This window comes from Helianthus annuus, chromosome 3 (genome assembly GCF_002127325.2).
Source record: "Helianthus annuus cultivar XRQ/B chromosome 3, HanXRQr2.0-SUNRISE, whole genome shotgun sequence".
NCBI classification, from domain to species: Eukaryota; Viridiplantae; Streptophyta; class Magnoliopsida; order Asterales; family Asteraceae; genus Helianthus; species Helianthus annuus.
The window spans coordinates 91,358,967-91,385,518 of NC_035435.2; positions in this window are offsets into that span (position 1 = coordinate 91,358,967).

The following is a 26,552-nucleotide window of genomic DNA, read 5'->3' on the forward strand; positions in this document are numbered from 1 at the left end:
TGATGATGCTTTTCAAGAAAATGGAAACGGTGTATAAACTGCCAATCCGGAGGATTCGGAGCGACAACAGAACGGAATTCAAGAACAACAAGATGTACGAGTTCTGTAACGAGAAGGGAATTCTTCATGAATTCAGTGCGCCATACACACCACAGCAAAACGGTGAAGCTAAACGAAAGAATTGGACCCTGATCGAGACAGCCCGTACGATGTTATCCGATTCCAAGCTACCAATCTACTTCTGGAGTGAAGCAGTTTCAGCAGCCTGTTACACTTTAAATAGGGTTCTCACTGTCAAGAAATACAAGAAGACTTGCTTTGAGCTGCTGCACCGTTACAAGCCAAATCTTGAGTTTTTAGAACCATTTGGTTCGCCTTGCACGTTTATATATGAAAATGGTAAATTTGGAGCAAAAGCTAATGAGGGTTTCTTTGTAGGTTACGCAAGCTCGCTGAAGAGGGTGTTCGTACCATGCCTAGGGAAGGTGATTCAAGTCCAACACGTGGATTGTCAGAAGCACACTCCATCGCCACAACTTCCCGGACTAAGATTCCTATTCGATTACGACAAACTCTGGGAGTCGTTTCAACTTCCTGTCGAGCCGAGTGATGAGGAACTAGCTTTTCTGTACCAGTATCAGCAATATACTTCACAAGAGCCTGTGTCTAGTCCGCTAGAAGTTTCTCAACCCACCGTGGGTACTCACGACAATGAAGCAGGACCAAGTGGAACTACTCATGAACCACCAGAGGAACCAGCTTCGTCATTTGACGTTTCTGACGACTCAGAGGAGGAACCCGCTCCTACCTTTGACGAGGAGCCAAATGATACTTCAGAGGATGCTATGGATCAAGCCGTTGATCTCGATATTTCGAATTTGGAATCGGAGGTAGTTGTGCCTGACACGGTTATGCCGCGGACGTTGTCTTACCACCCTTCAGAACAGATCATTGGTGACCTACAAAGCGGTGTCAAGACCCGACATCAAATAGACCAAGCTTTTACTTGTTTTTACTCTTCTATTGCTGATATGTAGAAAGAAGTCTCACTTAAATGTTTCATTTCGCAGATAGAGCCCAGAACCTACAAAGAGGCATTGACCGAAGATAGTTGGGTAAATGCAATGCAGGAGGAGCTGCAACAGTTTGAAAAACTGGGCGTCTGGAGACTTGTCGATCTGCCTAAGAATTAGAAGTTAATCAAGACGAAATGGGTTTTTAAGTGCAAGCGTGATGACAGAGGTATCGTGGTGAGAAACAAGGCACGACTTGTGGTTCAAGGCTTCAGCCAACAGGAAGGAATAGATTACGATGAAGTTTACGCACCGGTTGCAAGACTTGAAGCAATTCGGATTTTTCTAGCTTTTGCGTCTTGGAAAGATTTTAAAGTTTATCAACTTGACGTCAAATCTGCCTTCCTGTACGGCACAATCAGAGAGGAAGTGTATGTGGGGCAACCGCCGGGGTTCACAGACCCACTGCACAGAAACAAGGTGTATCTACTGGACAAAGCGCTATACGGACTTCACAGGCCCCGAGAGCCTGGTACGAGACGCTTTCCACATACTTGCTGGACAACGGGTTCACAAGAGGCACAGTAGACAACACTTTGTTCACCAACGAAGAAGCAGGCCACTTGTTGATTGTGCAGATATATGTTGACGATATCATTTTTGGATCCACCAACGACGACCTATGCAAAGAATTTGAAAAGGTTACGAAGAAGAAGTTCGAGATGAGTTCGATGGGGGAGATGAAGTTCTTCCTCGGGCTGCAGGTGGAACAAATGCCCGACGGAATCTTCATTCACCAGACGAAGTGTGTAAAGGACGTGCTCGATAAGTTCGACATGACAGATTGCAGTCCTGCATCCACCCCCCCTCGCGCAGAATCATGGAATTTGTCCCGACGAGCAAGGTGTGAAGATGGACGAGACATTCTACCGATCAATCATCGGATCGTTGATGTATCTCACGGTTCCCGTCCAGACATCATGTACCCGACGTGTCTCTGCGCCAGATATCAGTCGAATCCGAAGTAGTCACACCTGACTATAGTGAAACGTATTTTACGGTATTTGAAGGGTTGCCCAAGCATCGGCTTGTGGTACCCTCGATCGGGTGACTTTACTTTGTCTGGTTTCGCTGATTCTGATTTTGGTAGCTGTAAACAGAATGCTAAGTCCACCACTGCTGGGTGCCAGTTCTTTGGAACTCGACTTGTCACCTGGCAGTGCAAGAAACAAACTGCAGTAGCGCTCTCTACATGTGAGGCTGAGTATGTCTCAGCTTCTAGCTGTTGCTCGCAGATCCTTTGGATCCAACAGCAGATGCGCGACTTCGGTTTGCAATTCTTGGATACACCGATTTTCGTGGACAATGAAGCAGCTATTAATGTTACTAAAAATCCGGTTCACCATTCGAAAACTAAACACATTGAAATCCGTCATCACTTTATCCGCGATTGTCACGAGAAAAAGTTAATTCGGATTGAACACGTTAACACCGATGATCAGAAAGCGGATTTTTACACTAAACCATTCGACAAAAAGAGATTTTATTATCTTTTGAAATTAAACGGGATGAAGAATCTGCAATCTGGGAGGGTAATCGAATGTGAAGCCGAGTTGGGCGACGATCTGACATGAACCTGTGTCGTGTTGTCAAATTTCTTTTGTACAGTTTTATTTTCTACTTTTCGATAAAAACAAAAACACAAAAATATGTTTTAGTTTTAGGGGGAGAAATTCGCAGAAAAATACAAAAACATGATAAAATCGTAAAAAATACAAAAACAATAGAAAACCATAAAATCCAAAAACATTACAAAAACTCAAAAAGAGTTGTGTAGAATAGGGGAAATGATAGTACATCAGCTAAACGGACACAGTACGCTAAAGATTTGTAATGTTTAAAATGCATTTAAGCAGTCTCGCTATAGATGTGCTGATAGGTTTTTACAAAATTAGTAGATCAGTTTGGGATATAAACATTATTTCACTTGCATTTACGTGGGGAACACCTCCAGGATATATAGGTAACCGCTGAAATCCTGTTTGAAGGGTCCCGTATTCTGAGATACTAGGTCTTTATACTCAGTGATATCTGGGGTATTATCCCGAGACTTCTGCTGTATGGAAGTACTGACCTAGTCCCCGGATAATACATTCTGCAAAAGCTTTGAAATATAAGCTCGCCCTCAGCATGCTGATGAAATAATAAAATTGATAGTCGATGCTGTTGAAAACAAAAGATCCTCTAAAGGGGACACACCTTAAAGTCGAAGCCGTCATCTCTCTACGTATACGGAAGTATCAACCTGAGCTCTCACGGCCCTCGCAATTACCCCTATACAGATATCAGCTGTGGTATACTCACCTGTAAGACTGAATACTGGGGTCTGGATACGGGAGTATATACTGAGGTGGGACACATGTAAATGTTTAAGTCCTAAAACACTAACTTAGTATCCCGAACAGATTGAAAATTTTGTGAGAATTTAAGAGGATCAATATATCAGCAATCTACGCGAATTGTTTAAAAGCTTAGTATGAAATAAACAGCTTAACGGTGCTCGTGTCTGGTCGGCAGCTGATATGATCCCCTAACATGCTCACAAAAATATTGTGTGTACATAGTTTCAGTCTATCCAGTTAAAATCCAAAAAGATTTTCTTTTCTCATCTTATTTTTCGACAACCGATGTTGGGAATTGGAAGATCAAAGCCTATGTGCAGAACATGTCAGTGTTTTGATGAGGGATGGGTAAGCTGGAGATTGCTATACAGTGACTGGTATATTGTTTGAAAGTTAAAATGTGTTTGTATGTTTGAAATGTTCAAAAGTTCATTCATTTGAACTGATTTCAGAAAGAATATGTCAGCAAACTTCATAAATCTGATCATCCAAGGCCATTAACTTGGACTTAGTGGGTCAAACAGTTGACCAAGGTCATTGACTTGGACTTGGTCAACTGGGTGTGGCGGTGGTTAATCTGAAAAATGTCAAAAATTTAAACTTTTGAAAACTAGTTAATAGTTTCGCTTATTTGTCACCCAAAATAAAGGTTTCGCTTATAAGGCTGTTTCAAGAGGTTTCGCTTATAGCTTCATAGGAGGTTCCGCTTATTTGTCAATGGACACAAAAGCGAAACCTCATCTCATATATAAAGCCAAAGGTTCCGCTTTTCTGTCACTTTATCCTTTCGCTTATACGTCAAACTCTCCCCGGCGATTTTGAAGCGGAACCTATTTCGACCATTTTCAAGTGTTGTGCTGCCCGTTTTTCATCAGTTTCTGTTACGTTATTAGTATATCAATCATGGGCAAGGTAAGTCTTCGTTCAATTTGTTCGATTTCATGCTTGATTTGATATGTCGGCACTTGTTATAGAACTGAACATAGATTTAGGCTTGTTTATGTGAAATTGAAGCTTGAGAATGATCTTGTGCAGTCGATTTAGTGTATAGATCATGATGATGTGTGTTAATTGCTTCAAAATTGTTGTCTGATGATGTTTGTTGAGGTCCGGATGATACGGTTGTAGATCTAGGGCATTTGTTAAGTCAAAAACTTAATCAGAATCAACCCCTAGTGTCGGTTTTGTCATGTTGATAGATTAATGACTTCAATTTTAGGATTTGATTAGTTTTTGAAGGGTTTGTTGAGGGTTTCGCTTAAACGGTCATATTCAAGATGTTTCGCTTTTCTGTACAGTGTCATGTTCCGCTTGAATGTTCATATATGTTCCGCTTCAATGTTCATCATAGTTCAACTTGTATATGTTTCGCTTGTATGTACATTTACATGTTCCGCTTATTTGTTCAACATATGTTTCGCTTATAAGTACATTATGTGTTTCGCTTATATGTACTTACATGTTCCGCTTGTGTGTCAATAAATAGTTCCGCTTATAAGTTCAATTTGTAGTTCCACTTTTATGCGCAAGTTATAGTTTCGCTTATAAGAGCAGTCTTATGTTTTGCTTATTGTGCACTTGTAAAATTTTAATGTTTGAAAAATTTCTAAGTGTCTGATTCAGTGTGTTTGTGATGTGCAGGTGTCTAATGTGGCATTTGATCCTCTTCACAACAGCTGTTGTGATTTGGATGTTCAAAAATATCCGGAACTGGTCATGTTCATGAGACGTATTCCCATTCAGAAGGCGTTGACTGATCAAAGACCAGTGTATAGATCTCATATTGAACGTTTCTGGAAGAATGCCAACTACGATGAGCAGAATAAAGTTATCTCTTCAGTTGTTGAAGTACATGGCAAGTTGGAGAAGATTCTGGTCACCGAAGCTCTTATTCGTGAAGTTGTTAATTTTCCTGATGAAGCAGATTCTCCAATGAGATTTCCAGAAAGAATGGTGAAGGGATGCATGTTAAGGATGGGATATCAGGGTGCTTTGAATACCGGAAATTATTTGAAATCAAAGTTTACAAAGCCGTATAAGTTCTTGATTCATTGTGTTTTAATGTCGTTAAGTCACACCAAAGGAGGTTATGATGCAATGCGTGACTACCAAATGAATATGGTGACTGCGTTAGTGCTAAACAAGAAATACAATTTTTCGCATATCATATTTCATTACATGGCAGAGAATATCACATCAAAGATTAGGTCTTGGACGTATCCGAGGTTTGTACAGATGCTGATAGATCACGCGTATCCTGAGATCGACAGAAATATAAAGGATCATTTATTGGTGCAATCACATATGAACAAGATTACAATTACACAACTAGTGAAATATCACCCAAATCACCCTGAACCGAAAGTTGATGTTGCATTCTTTGGGGCTATAAAAGATGCAAATTACGTCGATCCAGATCCAGTTAAACACCAGAACTGGAGGAATGAAGCTGAGATGAAAGAAGCGGCATATGCTGAAGAGTTGAAAGTTCTTGCAGAGTTCAAAAACACAAAGAATGAGTGGTATGTGAAAGAAGCTGGGAGAAGACGCAGAAAGGCGACTCGTCATCAAAACCTAGAAAAAAGCAAAAGAAAGCAGCAACAATATCTTTGATTGATGAACCGGAAGAAGATAATTCGGTGGTTATTGCAGAAAAGGAACAAGTGGCAGCTACTGAAGATGATCCATTTAATACTGATGTTTTGTTTGATATAGATGTCTTGGAAACAGGGCCAGAAATTGTTGCTGATGTTGATAAAGTGGTAAATGTTGAAAGTCAGAAAGAGAAAGAAAAGATTGTTGAAGATATTGAGGGTGACGATGTAGATAAGAGTACAACAAGTTCATCAAGTTCTTCAGATGGTGGTATTGATGAGATTGAAAGTCGAAAAAGAATTCAAGAAGAGATAGAAAAAGAAAAGCTGTTAAGGAAGAGAAAGAGACAGGAAAAGGATGATGATGATGTTTATGTGCCTTCTCCATAGCATGTCTCAGGATCACAATCTTCTCCAAGAGTTAGAAAGGAAGCTGGAAGTCGAAAGAAAGTGGTTTCTCCAAAGATTGTCAAAGCTACTCCAAAGATCAAAGAACCGAAGACTGTGCTCAAAAAGAAATCAAAACAAACCAAGAAACCACCTACACCACCACATGAACCAACACCACCACAATCACCTATCCAATCACCACCCTGACAACCTACTCCACCACAACAATCCTCACCACCTAAACAACCAACGCCTCCAAGAAAACCATCACCTATTCATCAAACACCACCACCACAACAACCTTTTATTACCTCACAAGAAATATTTCAAACACCTCCACTCACCCAAATGCAACCTGGTTTGTCTAGCAAAGATCTTTATACTCCACAGGATAATCTTTTAGATGTTGGAAATTTTGATTTTGCCAACACTTCACAAGTCAGAAATGTTGAAAAGAAAGTTGAAGAAGTTGTTGCTGAAAACAAGAGGCTAGCAGCTGAAAACAAGAAAGTGTCTGACCGTGAAAAGAATCTAGAGATAAGAGTAAAGAAGCTGGAGATGGAAAACAAAGAGTTGGTGAAAAGGATTGACTCTGATCAATCAGAAATAGACATTTTGAAGGTTAGGATTGCTGAACTTGAAGAAGAAAAGGCTAGACGTGATGAACAGAACGAATACTTCAAGTTGAAGAACAAAGAATTTGAAGCAGCTAAAGCGTTAAGAGATCACGAGTTCTATATGCTGAACAAAGTTGTCGAAAGCATGCTCGGAACATCGTTAGAACAAAAGTTTGAAGAGCTGCAGTTTGAAGAGCTCAGAGCTGAACGTCAAGCCAAAATAGACGAGCAAATGAAAGACAAAGGCAAAGGAGTTGAAGGAAGTTCAGCTGTGACTGAAAGATCGATTGTTCCTTCAATGGTTGTTGATAATCCTGAGCCTCTCACTACAATATCTGGTTTGTTTGAGGATGAAACACATCTTGAAGAGTTGATGGGTAACAGTGATGATGAAGATGATGAAGAGGAGGATGAAGAGGAGGATGAAGAGGAAGATGAAAAAGATGAAAAAGTATTCTCTGCGAGCAGTCATGGTTCTGATGATGATGATGACGACGCTGCAGGTGGCACAAGTTTGAAAGTTATAGAAGCTTCCACTGAGAAAACAGTTGATGATCTGATGAATGATTCGGTAAATGAAGAATCAGGGGAAGCAAGTGGAAAGGGGGAGTCTAGTAAAACTCAGATCGTTGAACATTTTGAAAAGTTAATCTTGGGATTATATGTTTACAAAGAAATGATGCATTCTGTGGATCCTGAGTTCAAGTTCGATTTTGAAGAAGAGTTGGAGTCTTTTGATATCAATCAACAGCCTGAATACACGTATAAGTATGTTGAAGAGGCTGATAAGTACGACAGAGTTGAAATTGAAGACTGGACGGATGATGAGGATGTAGTTGAAGATACTTCTAAGTTTCCTACACTTATGGAGTTCTTTGCTGAGGAAAATAGAGAAGAATTGAGACAAAAGGTGACTGAGGCAGTGAAAGAAAAGAACTTTGATAGTGTTCAAAAAGATATGGAAAAGGAAGATAGGTCGAAGTGGTTCAGAAAGAGTCATGGGAGAAAGTTTAAAAGACCTTTGAAGTATTATGAGCGTGATCGAAGCATATCTCTCGGTGATATCATCAGTTGGGGTTATTTACCAAAGTGAATGCGTATGCAATTAGACGAGAATGCGGAGTTCAGTACTTTGAACGTTTATATGACATCATGTCATTACCGTGGTGGGATGTGGATGAACTGCCGAAGGTTAGATGTTTGGATTATCTTGTTCGAAAGAATGATGTTGCTATGTGGGGTTACATTAAATATGAATCGTTGAAAGAGTTTCGTAAATGGAAGCCGCATCATCCAAAGCGTGTGCAGAGGGTAGATCCAGATACCGGTGTTACAGAGACTATCCTTAATGTCAAGCCTCCGAGAACAATGAAGACAATTCCAATGCCTCAAATGGAACAAGACTTTTATAAAGGCTTCATTGGATGGGTGTATAGTTATATTTCAACCGAAGCAATAATTACTTACAGAGCAGGTGGGGAGATTCGAGAGATACATGTTTATGATCCCATGTGGCTGGTAAATTGCTCTGCAAAGGATATACAATGTCTTTTCATCAACAAGATTCACTATCAACCAGCAGATAGAGAACAAGCGCAGCAGTTTCAACGTGTTGTTTCCCTTTGCTTTCAGAAAGGTATCAATTCTGAGAGTAAATGGAAATCATCTTGGTGGTCTCTTGATGAGAAGATGAAAAGGAAAGCCAAACGTGAACGTCAAAAACTTGAAGAAAAGAAAGGTATGTTTTTGAAGATGCAAGCTGAAGAAGAGAAAGCGAAGAAGAAAGAGAATGAAAGAATAACGATTGCGATTAGCAGGAAGCCGAAGCCAAGGGAAGAGACGTTCAGAGCTGTTTGAAGACCCAAAGACAAGACGAAGACTGCGTCTGTATCCAAGGGGGAGTTTGTTGGTGCATAATGTCTAAAGCCTACGTCTTAGTCTTAGTTAATCAATGTATAGGGTCTAGTTTGGTTAATTATGTATTGTATAGGGGTTAAAAGTGTAATTGTATGATTTTCATGTAAAGGTTTCGCTTATATGGACATGTCCATATAAGCGAAACTATTTGTTAAAAGGTTTCGCTTGTATGGTATATTCACATAAGCGAAACTATTCCCCTATATATACCCTAAGTGTTTTCTCATTTTGGACGTTGATGTCACAAGTGTAGCCGACCTGCTGACCTTGTATTTCCTGAAAGTTGAATGAGAAAACGGTGTTAAAGTATATTACTTCTGTTTCTACTCATTTCTTCTACAGTTTTGCTTTGATTCATGCCAAAAATGTATTTCCGCTACATTTTCGGTAGGTGCTAGCTCTGATTGTCTCAAACGACGGTCAAACTCGGTCCTACAGTATTCAATAAAACAAGATGTTGTTAACTCCTATATTGAGGATGTTGCTAAGCTAAAGCGACAGATTGCTGATTTAGAACAGGATAACAACAAGTTAAAAAGTTACCACGTGTCTTCATATGTGTTTGAACGAATTTTCAATATAAAACCGGGAGATGGTGAGTCTGAGCAAAACAAGAAAGGCATTGGCTCAGAGTTTCATCAAGTTCCACCACCGGAAAAGTTTGCATTTTATGATGAGGAAAAGGTCGAAAAAACTTTCAACATGGTAGACCAATTGCCAGACAACATTGACATAACCTATTCCAAATCTGATGATTCTCATGATTCAGAGGTGGTAGGTAAAGTCGTTGAGAGTGTGTTGAAAGAAGAGTCGGTTGATACAGGTAAATCTGAATCACAAGATGAAGATGAAGGAAATCTTCATGATGAATATCTGAAGAACACAAAATCCGAGAAAAATTTGAATGATGATTCAAAAGGATTGGTGTATACCATGATTGGATCGGACAAATTGTTCTTAGATGTTGTATTCCCGATTCAGAATGTGATTTTAGAAAAGGTTGACAAAGTTTTCAAAATGGTTGAGATTGAGAAGTCTGAGATTTCAAAGTTTGTTGGTAAGAGTCGTAAAGGATCGTATAACAAACCTGGTTTCAAAAAGAAGAACATGAAGGCTGGGTTGGGTTATAAGAAGAAACAGAATTGAAACAAAAATGAAATGCCAAATTATCAGACAAAAATGAGTTTTGTTCAAGGAGAAAGTTTAGCAAAAGAGAAAGAACTCAAAATGATACAGTCTAATGAAGAGTTTGAGGCACAAAAGAAAAAGCAACAACCACAGATCAAAGATGTGTCCATGAGAATATGTTTCAAATGTGATCAAAAAGGACATCTTGCACGCAAGTGTCCAAATCTAAAACCTGTGAATGTTGACAAAAAGAAGATTGATGCTGGGAAACAAAAATCTGAGAATGTGAGACAAAGGTCAACCAGATTTGACTCAAAACAAACTTGGTGGTACAACACAAACAAGTTTGCTTCGAATCAAAGTTGGAAATCAAACCAGAACAGGTTCGGTTCAAGACAAACCTGGAATTTTCACACACCCAGATTCAGAACAACACAAAGTTGGAAAACAACAGTTGATATGACAAAACCCCAACAGTTTTGGAAACCAAAAGTTGTTGTTCAAAATCAAAATGATAAAAAAGAGACACATTTTTACAAACGTGGTACTCCTAAGGGTCAAACATGGAGTGTAAAGAAACAGGTGATTCTTGAAAAAGATGAAAAAGTTGAAAAGATCTTTGTGAAAGATGAAAAAGAATTTCCAGCATTGAATGAATATTGTGTTGAAATGCCTAAGGTTCAACAGACCTGGGCAAAATTGTTCAAGTAATTGATTTAGTTGAATATGCAGGTGCTCAACAAAAACAAAGATTGTGAGATTGGAGGTTGGAGCAGCCTGGCACAACAAGAGGAGGAGGTTGCTGCTGGTCCCTGGTTTGCTTAAACAGGGAGCTTGTTTGTTTTTCTATACATAAATAATCAATATTTTCAAAACCCTAAAAATTTGAAAAATTAAAAACCAAAAATATGTTTGTTTTAATGTTTGTCAAAAATAGAAAATTTCAAAAATATATGTTGATTGAATATGCCGAAACCCTCACGGCTGAACATACATGATTACTTTCACCAGATTGAAAAATGGTTTTCAAACTGTAAAAATCAATGTGTTGTAAATCATGGGGGTAATTACTGCTTTTTGTGTAATTCAGTGCACAAGATGCAGAAAATGGATGGCGAAACAAAGCTATCAGTATCGTGTTGTCAAATTTTTTTAATGATTTTGTATTTTAGGGGGAGAAAAATTGTCATCAGAAAATCCAAAAACATTAGAAAATTTGAAAAAGCCAAAAATATGATAAAATTCAAAAATTGAGTTTTTGTGTAAAAAGAGGAAATGATAGTACATCAGTAGACAATTACAGTATGCTAAAGAAATGTAATGACTAAATAGTGTTAAACAGTCTCACTGATGATATGCCGATAGGTTTTTATACATTTAGTAAACTTTTTCGGGATATAAACCTAAATTCAAACACTTGCTTATTTCGTGGGGAACAATACTTGGATATATAGGTAACCCCTGAAATCTCGTTTGAAAGGTCCCTCTTTCTGAGATACTAGGTCTTTATACTCAGTGATATCTGGGGTATTATTCCGGGACTTCTGCTGAATGGAAGTTCTGACCTAGTCCCCGAATAATACTTTCCACATTACTTGAAACATAGCATCGCCCTCAGCATAAAAAACGATGAAACATTGCAAAATGCTAATCGTGTGCTGTTGAAACAAAAAGATCCTCTAAAGGGGACACACCAAAAAGTCGAAGCCGTCATCTCTCTGCGTATACGGAAGTATCGACCTGAGCTCTCACGGCCCTCGCATTTAACCCCTTACAGATATCATCTGTGGTATACTCACCTGTAAGACTGAATATTGGGATCAAGATACGAGAGTATATTCAAGAGGTGGGACACATGAATGAGTTTAAGTTTCTTAAACACCTAATTCGTATCCTGTAAATATGTTTGTACATATTTCTTTGCTGCTTTTTATTTTCAGAAAATACAAAAAGATTTTTGATTCTGCTTTATTTTCGATAACTGATGTCTGAGATGCTAAGTTTCAAAATTTAAGTAAGCAGATTGTGTTTCTGAAAATAAAACAAGTTAATTAATTTGATACTTGATTTTAAATCAAAAATTTCAAAAACAGTTTATGATATCTCCAAGGTCATTACTTTGGACTTGGACGATTAACTGTGAGGGAGTTGGATTCTTTAACATTGCCAAATCTGTAAAGATTGTTGATATGGGGAGTGATTTAGAAAGTTAAATAGTGCCAGATTACGATTTCTGGAAAATTGAATGTTCGAAACATTATTACTTATAAATGTTTGAGTGTTGCAAATGTTATACCAGAATACGATCCCGAGAGCAGAGTCTAAGGGGGAGTTTGAAGACAAGCTTGAAGCAAGAGGGAGCTTGTGGATGAAAAGCTAGGTGTCGATCCCAAAGCACGGAAGCTTGATGAAAGGGGGAGCCTAAAGAAGATGATGAATCAAGAGTCAGGAAAAGATCCTGAAGATGCTGAAGAAGAGAAAAATTGATGGATGCTTATAATGTTACAACTTGAATGAGAAGGCAGAATGATCAAGACTGAAGATGTGTCATGTTAACGATTAGACACTGAAGACTTCGTCAATATCCGAGGGGGAGTCTGTTAGTGCATCACGTCTATTGAATTTGTCTTGTATCATGTAATAGGATAGGATAGGATTTCCAGTGCACGAGGTTCGAGAATCAAAGCTTAGAGTTTAAGATGTTGATTCCGCTCGAAATGGACCAAGACCATTTGGAGCGAAATCAGAATCTCCTGATTTCGCCCGAAATGACTTAGGTTCATTTGGAGCGAAATCAGAAAGTTCTGATTTCGCCCGAAAGTGTCCCTTGGTCATTTGGAGCGAAATTAACCATAGTATAAATAGTGCACTTGTGTTTTCATTTGGTACGTAACTTCCGGATCTGTAACGAAGTGCTGCCAAAATCTGTTCAGGTTGTAAACAGTGTTAAAAGCAATATAAGTAAGAGATATTATTGTATCAAGTTGTTTCCACGTCCGTTTCACTGATTCCGCCTTTGATACGTATATAAAGCTCTTCTGAACGAATCAGTCGGGTCATACAACGATCCTACACTATGATTGTAATATCCAGTATCATGCAGGAAAAGCTAATGTAGTTGCTGATGCTTTAAGTCGAAAATATCATGAAAAGCCAAAAAGAATACGTTCTCTTAAACTAAATCTGGAGATAGATTTAAATGAACAGATTAGAGAACCACAGAAATCAGTAATCAAGCATGATACTGAAAAATTAAAAGGGATGATTAAGGAATTAGAACAAGGAACAGATGGAATTTGGAGATTCCATAAGGAAAGGATTTGGATACCTAAACGAGGAAACCTACGCCACCGAATATTAGAAGAAGCCCATAAGTCTAAGTATACGGTACACCCTGGAAGTAATAAAATGTATCAAGACCTAAAAAAGAATTTTTGGTGGATAAGAATGAAAAAGGATATAACAGATTATGTTTCTAAGTGTCTAACCTGTTCACAAGTTAAGGCTGAACATCAGAAGCCCTCAGGTTTATTGAAACAATTAGAAATGCCGGTATGGAAGTGGGAATTGATAACAATGGATTTTGTTACCAAATTACCTAAGATAAGAAAAGGTAATAATACAATCTGGGTGATTGTAGAGAGGTTAACTAAGTCTACTCATTTCTTACCAATGAAAGAAACTTTCAGTATGGAACAGTTAGCCAAGTTGTAATGAAATAGTTTCATTACATGGAATTCCTTTATCAACTGTTTCTGATAGAGATAGCCGTTTTACCTCTCATTTTTGGACTAGTTTCCAAAAAGCAATTGGAACCAAGCTAAATCTAAGCACAGCTTATCATCCTCAAACGGATGGATAAAGAGAAAGGACAATTCAGACAATGGAAGATATGCTTAGAGCTTGTGTAATTGATTTCGGAGGAAGTTGGGACGATCACCTACCATTGATAGAATTTTCTTACAATAACAATTATCATACAAGTATCAATGTTGCACCATTCGAAGCAATTTATGGGCGAAAGTGCCGAACTCCAGTCTGTTGGGCAGAAATTGGAGAAAAGCAATTATCTATCTGGTGTGACAGCCCGAACTTTCAAGGTTAGCATTACCTGATCCAATGACCAGTAGCTGATATCGATACGCCTCATTATGTTGTTACTGAGTGTTTGATATAACAAATGATTTAATTATATGAGATTATTATTGTTTACATAACTATAAGTTGTTTTACTATTAGGCGTTGAGTTTTGAGTTATCAGTCAGTCGCACACCCCTCATCTAGGCCTAACCTTCTCCTTGCCAATTATATAAATAACTCTCGGCCCAGTCCTCTGGGTCCAAAACGGAGCCCAGACGGGTCCAAGGGTCCAACTCGCATGATCCGGGTTTGTTGCGCACACATCAAATTGAGAATGGTTCTCATTTATTCTAAAAACATGGAAACACCAAACCCTAGTCTTGTTCCTCTCTATCCCTCTGATCGACGGTGACCCAGCCTCATGTCGATGCTTTCTTGGCTACGGAACAGAAACACCCATGTGAAAAAGGGAACGGACTGTCATAGATTTTGTCACAGGTCTACCTAAAACTCAAAACACAAACGATACCCTATGGACAATCGTGGAACGTCTCACGAAATCAGCACACTTTCTTGTGGTCAAGAAAACTGACAAGTCTTCGCAACCTGTGGGCTCTTACTTGAAAGAAGTAACACCTAGGCACGAGGTGCCAACTTCTAACATCCCCAATCATGATCCGCATTTTGCATCTGAGTTGTGGCGCCACGTCTAGACAGGAGCACTGCTTATCACCCTCAGACGAAAGGCCGAAGCAAGCGAACCATTGAAACACTTGGAGACATGCTGCGAGCATATGTGATCGACAGTGATAAAGATTAGAAAAGACGTTTGCCCTTGGCAGAGTGTCCCATCAACAACAGTTATCATTCCAATACTCAAATAGCGCCGTTCGAGGCCTGTACGGATGGCAATGCCGATCACCTCTTGGTTGGGCTGAGACGGGTGACAGCCTAATCACAAGTTTAGAACTCGTACTCGAAATTTCTCAGAATATTGTTTAAATCGGAAATCGTATGGCGGCAGTGCATGACCGCCAGAAAAGCTGACAAGCGAAGGAAACCGTTAGAAGTCGCAGTAGGAAATCGTCTTATGCTGAAAGTTTCACCCTGGGAGGGCGTGGTGCGCTTTGGGAAGGCGGCAACCTAAATACATGTGACAACTCGAGTTTCTGACTTTCACTTTCGCATTAAATGCGCGTTGACTTTGACTGTTTAGTTGTTTGGATTGTGGACTTGAAATTGTACGCGTTGTGTTTTAATGAAACGTATTGTCGTTTTGCCTATATGTGACTACTTGCTGTGGTAGAAAATAATATTAGAATTATTATTAAAACACTTAGTCTAGATCACGAAACATGTCATACAGTTCGAAGGATTCGAAGGACCACGAAGGATAACCTTCGATTCGAAGGATCAACTTTCGGTTCGTAGGACCCCGAAACATATCCTTCGACATCTTTCGGCCCGAAGGACCCCGAAACATATCCTTCGACATCTTTCGGCCCAGTCTTTCTAATGGGCTTGGCCCATTCCTGTGAAACGATTTAAATACGTGAATGCATGTAAGTCGACAGTTAGTTTCAAAAACCCTAGTTCTATTGTGTGTGTGTGACGGCATAGCAGACCCATTCTCTGTTCGAAGGATTTCACTTCCGTAATCCAGATTTCCGGTTAGTGTGTGATGTTGTTTATGATGCTTTGATTTCATGATTAATAAATTGTCTTGCAATATATTGTTAGTATGTTAATCGGATCTGTTTTGATGATGTTCAATGATAATGTTTTGTGGATCGGCTATGATAACCGGATATGTATGTTAGTATTGCAATATGTTGTTTGTATGTTAACCGGATATGTATGTTAATCGGATATATGTTAATCGAATTGTTCATATTGTAATCGGTTGGTATGTATGTTTTGGAAAATATTTATGTTAATCAGATTGTTACGCCATGGGTTCGAGTATTGATCTTGATTAGTTATGAACTTGTCGTGTTTTAAAGTTAACCTGATTGAATGTAAATAGGTTGTGTTCATGTATGGTTCGATTAGGGTTCTTGTGAAACAATTGAAATCTGCCTGTTTGATCAATGACGTACTGAAACTGTTAGGAATTGATAGTTGACCGAAAGATATTGTGTTGACCGAAAGATATTGTGTTGACCGAAAGATATTGTGTTGACCGAAAGATAGTAGTGTTGACCGAAGGATAGCATTGACCGAAAGATAGTGTGTTGACCGAAACATAATCTGTGTGTCGAAGGATAGCTATGCCGAAACATAGCTGATGTGTCGAAAGATAAACATGAATCGTAAGATGATAACTGTGTATCGAAAGACGTGTCGAAACATAATTGTGATAGCTGTGATAATTGTTAGACCGAAGGATGAACAATGTATCGAAGGATGGGTAATGTGAATCGAATGATAGTTGATGATTAAGTGTGAAATAATACGTGTTGTGCCGATATGCAAACCGACTGTTATGTGAACATTAAATTGCATGCGTATCATTGTGAACATGAACTGATCTGTTATACGTGCATACAATAGGACGTGATTAATTACTTGTGAGTGCATAACCTAGCATACCGAGCAAACCAAGGTGAGTTCACACTCTTACCAAGGCATGGGATTCCCGGGGTGTTGGGAATGGGATTGAAAGGATAAGTTTGAATAGATATGCTACTGATACTATGACTGGACTACCACATTACTATCCTCGGATGTGAAGGATACTTATACTGATCACTATCCTCGGATGTGAAGGATACCTATACTGATCACTATCCTCGGTTGTGAAGGATACATACACTGATCACTATCCTCGGATGTGCAGGATACTTTACTTATATTGATCACTATCCTCGGTTGTGAAGGATACCTATAGTTACGAGTAGTCTAGTGGTTATACAACGTGGAACACCACCACCAATAGAACATACAATCGGCCCAGTAGAGCCACCTGTTACAAACGAACTTACTATTACGCATTTACTTTCTGTGAACTCGCTCAACTAGTTTGTTGATCATTCTGTTACATGCCTTGCAGATCGTTAGGTACTTGGAGCTTGCACACGGAGGAGCTGGTCGCTGTGGGGCTTGGATCTTGATCATCTTGTTAAACACTTTTGATATTTGATACTTATTTGCTATGGGTTTTACAATAATACGCTTCCGCTAAACCATGACAACTTACTTATGTTTTGGAAACGCCTTTCATATGGAATTGATTTGGTTTATATTGCTTTTACTTTTACTTTATACAATGTTCTGTATGATTGGTGGCTTGATCCTGGTCAGTCACGCTCCCAAGCGGTGATACTCCGCAGGTGGATTTTGGGGGTGTGACAGATTGGTATCAGAGCCATTGGTTATAGAGAACTTGGTTTTAATATGGAAAAACGTTTTTATTAAAAACCAGACTATAACCAGAACAGTGCTCTCAACGATCCACAACGACGCTTCGCTCCACGTGCAAGACTCAACTTCCTAGGTAATAAGGTTTATGTTTATTGCCTACATTGCTAGAATTTGCATAGAACTTTGCTCGTAGTATGCTTACATTACCTTGCTCACAACTTGTTATTGCATGAGAATACTTATGTGCTTACACTCTTCTGTCATCGCACTATTCGCGAACCTTTCTCACTTATGTTGCCTTTGATGTGAAGATCAATGGCCGCACGAATTACCATGACTCAAGCCCAACTAGAGGCTCTCGTTGCTGCGGCAGTTACAGCCGCCCAAGCAGGTAGTATACCCTGCAGTATAGACACTAGGATCTTTAGATCCTACATTAATTCTCGTACTTAACTTTGCCCTATTCGTACACAATAGGTCAACCCGCTCAGCAACAACCTGGGTGCACCTTCAAGAATTTCATGGAATGTCGTCCTAGCTCGTTCAGTGGCACGGAGGGAGCAGTTGGACTCCTCCACTGGTTTGAAAAGCTCGAGTCGGTTTTCGAAATGTGTGAATGCCCTGAGGCTCGCAGGGTGAAGTTCGCCACTGGCACACTTGAAGGGATTGCGCTCACTTGGTGGAACGCACAAGTGCAGATCTTAGGGTTGGCAGCTGCTAACGCCACACCCTGGAATGATTTCAAAGAACTGATCAAGAGGGAATACTGCACTAGAGAAGACATTCACAAGCTGGAGGACGAGTTGTATAACTTGAAAATGGTTGGTTCGGGAATCGAAGCTTACACCAAGAGATCAAATGAGTTGGCTGTGTTATGTCCAACTATGGTGGACCCTCCATACAAGCGAATTGAGTTGTACCTCAAAGGTTTGGCACCAGAAATACAGAGCCACGTTACCTCGGCTAACCTCAACAACATCCAGGAAATCCAGCGTCTCGCTCATCGCATCACCGATCAGGCAGTGGATCAGAACAAACTGCCAAAGCGTATCAGTGCTACTGCTACCACTACTGCTTCTACTACACTTGCTACTCCCAGTGAAAGTAAGAGAAAATGGGATGGGGATTCTAGCAAGGGATCAGCTTCAGTGCAGTCACAAGCTCAACAGCGAAAGACAGACAGTTATCAGAGTCCCAGTCAGCACTCCTCAGGCAGCCACAGACAGGGAGGGTATCGAGGAAACCTTCCAAAGTGTAACACCTGCAACAAACATCACAGTGGCCAGTGTAATAAGGTTCGTTGTCAAAGATGCCTCAAGATGGGTCACGAGGCTAAAGATTGTAGAAGCGCTCGTCCTGCAAACCAGAATCAGCAGCAACCCCAGGCACAGCAGAATCAGCAGCAGGGTAACAAAGGGTGCTTTCATTGCGGTGCAGAGGGTCACTTCAAAAGGCATTGACCTTAGTTGAACAGGAACCAGAACAACAATCACAACAACAATCAGGGTAATGGTAACAACAACAACGGGGGAAACAACAACAACAACGGCAATGAAGCTCGTGGTCGTGCTTTTGTGTTGGGTCGAGGAGACGCAGTGAATGATCCCAATGTGGTTATGGGTAAGTTTCTTCTCGACGATATTTATGTTACTGTCTTATTTGATTCGGGTGCTGATACAAGCTATATGTCATTGAAAATGAGTAAATTATTAAAACGTACACCAACACCTCTAGACACCAAACACGTCGTAGAACTAGCCAATGGTAAAAGTGTAGAAGCCGCTCATGTAGTCAAGGGTTGTAGTATTGTTCTAGCGGGTCAGACTTTCTCGATTGATCTCATACCCATAGTTTTGGGTAGTTTCGACGTCGTCATCGGTATGGATTGGTTATCCCAACATCACGCGGAGATTTTATGCAAGGAAAAAGTTATTCGTATTCCTCGCTCCAGTCAAGAACCTCTCGAAGTACAAGGTGACAAGAGTGGTGCTGTGGTTGGCATCATCTCATTCTTAAAGGCGCAGAAATGTTTACGAAAGGGACATACTGCCATTCTGGCACTTGTCACTGACGCATCAGCAAAGGAAAAGAAGCTGGAGGATATACCAGTTGTGCGTGATTTTCCTCAAGTGTTTCCTGAAGATTTACCTGGTTTACCTCCTCATCGTCAAGTCGAGTTTCAGATTGAGTTAGCTCCTGGAGCAGCACCAATAGCCCGCGCACCGTATCGTTTAGCTCCAACCGAACTGGAAGAACTGTCGAAGCAGCTACAAGAGCTCTTGGAAAAGGGCTTTATTCGTCCAAGCTCTTCGCCTTGGGGAGCTCCAGTATTATTTGTGAAGAAGAAAGACGGTACGTTCAGGATGTGCATCGACTACCGCGAACTCAATAAGGTGACGGTGAAGAACCGTTATCCTCTTCCGCGCATAGATGACCTATTCGACCAGTTGCAAGGGTCGTGTTACTATTCCAAGATTGATTTAAGGTCAGGGTATCATCAGCTGAGAGTCCGGGATGAGGACGTCTCCAAAACCGCTTTCAGAACTCGCTACGGTCATTACGAGTTTCTTGTCATGCCATTCGGGCTTACGAACGCGCCTGCAGTCTTCATGGATCTTATGAACAGGGTGTGTAAACCCTATCTAGACAAGTTCGTCATTGTCTGCATCGACGACATTCTAATCTACTCCAAGAGTCAGGAGGAGCACGAGCAACACTTACGTCTTATCTTGGAACTTCTTCGGAAAGAGCAATTGTACGCAAAGTTTTCAAAATGCGACTTCTGGCTTCGTGAAGTCCACTTCTTAGGCCATGTGGTGAACAAGGATGGGATTCATGTCGATCCATCCAAGGTTGATTCGATCAGAAACTGGCCAGCACCACGTACACCGACAGAAATACGCCAATTCTTGGGTTTGGCGGGTTACTACAGGCGATTTATTAAAGATTTCTCAAAGATCGCGCAACCACTTACTATGCTAACACAGAAAGGTGTCGTTTACAGATGGGGTAATACGCAAGAGACCGCTTTTCAGTACTTAAAAGATAGGCTTTGCAGCGCACCTATTCTCTCATTGCCAGAGGGCACGGATGACTTCGTGGTTTATTGTGACGCATCGATACAGGGGCTTGGTTGTGTATTGATGCAGCGGGATAAAGTTATTGCCTACGCCTCTCGGCAACTCAAGGTTCATGAACGGAACTACACGACACACGATTTAGAGCTGGGAGCTGTTGTTTTCGCGCTTAAGATATGGCGACACTACCTGTACGGTACCAGGTGCACGATTTACACCGATCACAGGAGTCTCGAGCATATTCTTAAGCAAAAGGATTTGAATATGCGTCAACGAAGATGGGTTGAACTTCTAAACGACTATGAATGCGCCATCAAGTATCATCCAGGCAAGGCCAATGTTGTGGCTGATGCCCTCAGTCGGAAAGACACTCTACCTAAGCGCGTGCGAGCGCTACAGCTTACTATTCAGTCCAGTCTTCCTGCACAGATACGAACTGCTCAGTTGGAAGCACTGAAACCCGAAAACGTCAAAGCTGAAGCTTTACGCGGCTCAAGGCAACGCATGGGACAAAAGGAAGACGGCGCCTACTATGTAACGGGGCGTATTTGGGTCCCACTCTATGGCGGCTTACGCGAACTTGTAATGGATGAAGCTCACAAGTCTCGCTATTCGGTACATCCAGGGTCGGATAAAATGTACCACGACATCAGCACTACTTATTGGTGGCCTAGTATGAAGGCTCACATCGCTACGTACGTTGGAAAATGCTTAACCTGTGCGAGAGTCAAGGTTGAATATCAGAAACCAGCTGGTCTACTTCAACAGCCCAGGATACCACAGTGGAAATGGGAAGAAATTTCCATGGATTTCGTTACGGGCTTACCTAGATCCCAGCGTGGGAATGACACTATTTGGGTGATCGTTGATCGACTCACAAAGTCTGCTCACTTCTTGGCTATCAAGGAAACGGACAAGTTCTCCACTCTCGCAGACGTCTATCTTAAAGAAGTTGTTTCGAGGCACGGAGTGCCCACCTCTATCATTTCGGATCGCGATGCACGATTCACGTCAGAGCTTTGGCAAGCGATGCACAAATCCTTCGGCTCACGATTAGACATGAGCACAGCATATCATCCTCAGACAGATGGGCAGTCTGAGCGAACTATCCAGACTCTAGAAGACATGCTTCGAGCGTGTGTCATCGATTTCGGCAACGGCTGGGAAAGACACCTCCCTTTAGTGGAGTTTTCATACAATAACAGCTATCATACCAGCATTCAAGCCGCTCCATTCGAGGCATTGTATGGACGTAAATGCCGGTCACCTCTCTGTTGGGCAGAGGTGGGGGATAGTCAAATTACGGGTCCAAACATTGTAGTGGACGCCACAGAAAAGATAGCACAGATACGGCAACGCATGGCAGCAGCACGCGACCGTCAGAAAGCCTACGCGGACAAGCGTAGAAAGCCATTGGAATTTGAGGTCGGGGACCGGGTTTTATTGAAAGTTTCACCCTGGAAGGGTGTGGTTCGATTTGGTAAACGAGGCAAACTGAATCCGCGGTACGTCGGACCATTCGAAATCTTGGAAAAGATTGGCAAAGTAGCCTACAGATTAAACCTACCTCCTGAACTCGGTGCAGTTCACAATGTATTTCACGTGTCGAATCTGAAGAAGTGCCTGTCAGATGAGACCCTTATAGTTCCTTTTAAGGAACTCACTATCGACGAGCGGTTGCAGTTCGTCGAGGAACCAGTTGAAATCACGGACCGGGATGTTAAGGTCCTCAAACACAAGAGAATCCCTCTTGTTCGAGTTCGTTGGAACTCCCAGCGTGGTCCAGAGTATACCTGGGAACGCGAAGATCAGATGAAAGAAAAGTACCCCCAGCTATTCGAAACCAATGCATCCACTTCTGAGGCTGAAGCTACTACTACTGAATTTCGGGACGAAATTCCAAATCAACGGGGGGATGATGTGACACCCCAGGAAAACCAGTGAACGATGTAACTTACCTAGCTTCCTCAGTGAGTGCGTACCAAATTTCGGGACGAAATTTCTTTTAAGTTGGGGATAATGTGACAACTCGAGTTTCTGACTTTCACTTTCGCATTAAATGCGCGTTGACTTTGACTGTTTAGTTGTTTGGATTGTGGACTTGAAATTGTACGCGTTGTGTTTTAATGAAACGTATTGTCGTTTTGCCTATATGTGACTACTTGCTGTGGTAGAAAATAATATTAGAATTATTATTAAAACACTTAGTCTAGATCACGAAACATGTCATACAGTTCGAAGGATTCGAAGGACCACGAAGGATAACCTTCGATTCGAAGGATCAACTTTCGGTTCGTAGGACCCCGAAACATATCCTTCGACATCTTTCGGCCCGAAGGACCCCGAAACATATCCTTCGACATCTTTCGGCCCAGTCTTTCTAATGGGCTTGGCCCATTCCTGTGAAACGATTTAAATACGTGAATGCATGTAAGTCGACAGTTAGTTTCAAAAACCCTAGTTCTATTGTGTGTGTGTGACGGCATAGCAGACCCATTCTCTGTTCGAAGGATTTCACTTCCGTAATCCAGATTTCCGGTTAGTGTGTGATGTTGTTTATGATGCTTTGATTTCATGATTAATAAATTGTCTTGCAATATATTGTTAGTATGTTAATCGGATCTGTTTTGATGATGTTCAATGATAATGTTTTGTGGATCGGCTATGATAACCGGATATGTATGTTAGTATTGCAATATGTTGTTTGTATGTTAACCGGATATGTATGTTAATCGGATATATGTTAATCGAATTGTTCATATTGTAATCGGTTGGTATGTATGTTTTGGAAAATATTTATGTTAATCAGATTGTTACGCCATGGGTTCGAGTATTGATCTTGATTAGTTATGAACTTGTCGTGTTTTAAAGTTAACCTGATTGAATGTAAATAGGTTGTGTTCATGTATGGTTCGATTAGGGTTCTTGTGAAACAATTGAAATCTGCCTGTTTGATCAATGACGTACTGAAACTGTTAGGAATTGATAGTTGACCGAAAGATATTGTGTTGACCGAAAGATATTGTGTTGACCGAAAGATATTGTGTTGACCGAAAGATAGTAGTGTTGACCGAAGGATAGCATTGACCGAAAGATAGTGTGTTGACCGAAACATAATCTGTGTGTCGAAGGATAGCTATGCCGAAACATAGCTGATGTGTCGAAAGATAAACATGAATCGTAAGATGATAACTGTGTATCGAAAGACGTGTCGAAACATAATTGTGATAGCTGTGATAATTGTTAGACCGAAGGATGAACAATGTATCGAAGGATGGGTAATGTGAATCGAATGATAGTTGATGATTAAGTGTGAAATAATACGTGTTGTGCCGATATGCAAACCGACTGTTATGTGAACATTAAATTGCATGCGTATCATTGTGAACATGAACTGATCTGTTATACGTGCATACAATAGGACGTGATTAATTACTTGTGAGTGCATAACCTAGCATACCGAGCAAACCAAGGTGAGTTCACACTCTTACCAAGGCATGGGATTCCCGGGGTGTTGGGAATGGGATTGAAAGGATAAGTTTGAATAGATATGCTACTGATACTATGACTGGACTACCACATTACTATCCTCGGATGTGAAGGATACTTATACTGATCACTATCCTCGGATGTGAAGGATACCTATACTGATCACTATCCTCGGTTGTGAAGGATACATACACTGATCACTATCCTCGGATGTGCAGGATACTTTACTTATATTGATCACTATCCTCGGTTGTGAAGGATACCTATAGTTACGAGTAGTCTAGTGGTTATACAACGTGGAACACCACCACCAATAGAACATACAATCGGCCCAGTAGAGCCACCTGTTACAAACGAACTTACTATTACGCATTTACTTTCTGTGAACTCGCTCAACTAGTTTGTTGATCATTCTGTTACATGCCTTGCAGATCGTTAGGTACTTGGAGCTTGCACACGGAGGAGCTGGTCGTTGTGGGGCTTGGATCTTGATCATCTTGTTAAACACTTTTGATATTTGATACTTATTTGCTATGGGTTTTACAATAATACGCTTCCGCTAAACCATGACAACTTACTTATGTTTTGGAAACGCCTTTCATATGGAATTGATTTGGTTTATATTGCTTTTACTTTTACTTTATACAATGTTCTGTATGATTGGTGGCTTGATCCTGGTCAGTCACGCTCCCAAGCGGTGATACTCCGCAGGTGGATTTTGGGGGTGTGACAATACACAATACGTGGGATCGAACAATGTTCACACCATTGTTCACGTCTCAAATTTGAGGAAATGGTTACCTGACGAAACACTTGCAATCACTTCGCTAGAACCATAGATTGATGATAAGTTGTAATTGTTGATGAACCAAAACACAGTCGAATTCCAGATACGAGGCTTCGTTGGAACTCGAGTTTAAGTACCCTTAGTTATTCAAAGCTGCTGGATCTAATCTCGATGCGACTGATGAATTTCGGGACGAAATTCCCTTTCAAGTTGGGAATGATGTGGCACCCCACTTTTCTACCACAGTTATCTTGATCTACCACTCCACTTTTCTGAGATTGCTTACCAAATTTCGGGACGAAATTTCTTTCAAGTTGGGGATGATGTGACAGCCCGAATTTTCAAGGTTAGCATTACCTGATCCCATGACCAGTAGCTGGTATTGATACGCCTCATTATGTTGTTATTGAGTGTTTGATATAACAAACGTGATTTAATTATATGAGATTGTTATTGTTTACATAACTATAAGTTGTTTTACTATTAGGCGTTGAGTTTTGAGTTATCAGTCAGTCGCACACCCCTCATCTGGGCTAAACCTTCTCCTTGCCAATTATATAAATAACTCTCAACCCAGTCCTCTGAGTCCAAAACGGAGCCCAGACGGGTCAAAGGGTCCAACACGCATGATCCGAGTTTGTTGAGCACACATCAAATTGAGAATGGTTCTCATTTATTCTAAACATATCAAAACACCAAACCCTAGTCTTGTTCCTCTCTCTCCCTCTGATCGATGACGACCTAGCCTCATGTTGAAGCTTTCTTGGCTACGGAACACCATCCTATTTGCTCTAGAAATTGGGTTTGGTTGACCAACTAGGAATGGGTAACATGACATACGAGCAATCTAAGGTGAGTTCACTGCTCTTTTTCAAGCATGCGTCCCGGGGAGGGACATCTGGTAAATATTCTGGGGAGGAATATTGGGTAATGGGTTTAACTGGAATGTTAAACCGAAATGTTGGATAATACACTCACTCCTATCACCTTAAGTCCCATCTTCTACCGAAATAGTTTCCGGGGAGGCAACGGGGTATTTAGTTGATAGAGCTATTAGGTTTGGCACCCTCACACCGTACCGGGGAGGACGGGCGTGAAATAATTACCCATCTTCTATTCGGTAAACCAAACTGTGAACTCGCCAGTGTTATGTTGATACACTTTTCTACATGCTTGCAGGCCTATAGGTACATATCATTGGAACGTGCTGTCTAAGATGCTGGAGTGGTCATGGGTTGAGATACATGGAATCACAAGACAAATCTAATCGCTTTCATACACTTGGAATATGAAAAACATAACTAATGATTCATGCTTCCACTAAACATGTTGAGTTTAATAAATATTTTGTAACACTTTATTTTAATGAATGAAAGTTTTTATTTGAAATATTATTATGAGTTCAATGTGATTGGTGGCTGGATCCTTGTATGTCACACGCCTAGCGGGGTTTCCGCATGTGGTATTTTGGGGGTGTGATAGATTGGTATCAGAGCCACTGGTTATAGTGAACTTGGTTTTAAAAATGATTTTATAAAACCAAACTATAACCGAACAGTTCTAAATACGTGAATACGACCATGACATCAGCTCAAGATTGCGAGGTTCGTCTTTTTACCTGCTGTAGACATTACATGACTAGCGTACACTTGTTTATGATATAGCATACGGACACACCCTCGTCACCACAGCACG